Here is a 751-nt window from a genome sequence, read left to right as displayed (position 1 = left end):
TCTCTCTCTCTCTCTCCTCTCTCTCTCTCTCTCCTCTCTCTCTCTCTCTCTCTCTCTCTCTCTCTCTCTCTCTCTCTCTCTCTCTCTCTCTCTCTCTCTCTCTCTCTCTCTCTCTCTCTCTCTCTCTCCATCCTTTGATCTGACAGCTTAGCACTCATGTACTGTATCTGTTTGATAAAATGAAGATATTAGAACCAGAAAACAAGCAGAAAAATAGAGAGAGAGAAAAAAATAAGAACTCACGTCCCATCTTCATTACTCCGGTAAAAGACCATAAATGGGTCTGACTTGCCAAAGAAGTCCTTCTTGTCCAACTTGTGGGCACAGAACTGCATGGTGGCGACTTCCTGGAGTGGAGAGAGGGATGGAGAGGGGGGGGGGGGGGGGATATGGAAAGAGAGAAAGAAAGGGATGGAAAAAAGTGAGACAGAGAGAGAAAGAAAGAAAGCTAAAAAGAGGGGACATTACACAGTAAATCCCCAGTAGGATTACAGGCTCCCTGTTTGCTAGCTGTTGTGTTTTTAATATGGTGCCTTGTGCCAAGATATAAAAGCACTGAATCACCAAATAAACCCAAGGAATGGTCTGCATCTTAATAAGCAATACATCACAGCAGCACCGCTCATAGCCAATGAGCCCTGTTTCTCAAATCCTACTGAAAGAACACGTACATTAATAATCATTACTTGATTCATGTTCTGGCATTCAAAACAAGAAGTCTCGAAAAGCAAAGTAAAAAAAAGTTATGTGC

General features: G+C 42.9%; 1 pseudogene across 1 annotated transcript in view; it reads right to left on the bottom strand.

Moving 5' to 3' along the window:
- LOC311149855 (copine-5-like) overlaps window positions 1-347 on the bottom strand; it is a 79,410-nt pseudogene extending 79,063 nt beyond the window's left edge. Inside the window, exon 1 of the transcript in view lies at window positions 244-347. The product of the transcript in view is annotated as a copine-5-like (transcript). The remainder of the gene's footprint in view (window positions 1-243) is intronic.
- Between the last annotated feature and the right edge of the window lie 404 nt (window positions 348-751).

The sequence above is a fragment of the Coregonus lavaretus genome (genome assembly GCF_964263955.1).
Source record: "Coregonus lavaretus genome assembly, chromosome: 22".
Taxonomy (NCBI): domain Eukaryota; kingdom Metazoa; phylum Chordata; class Actinopteri; order Salmoniformes; family Salmonidae; genus Coregonus; species Coregonus lavaretus.
This window is presented reverse-complemented; position numbering and strand designations above follow the sequence as displayed.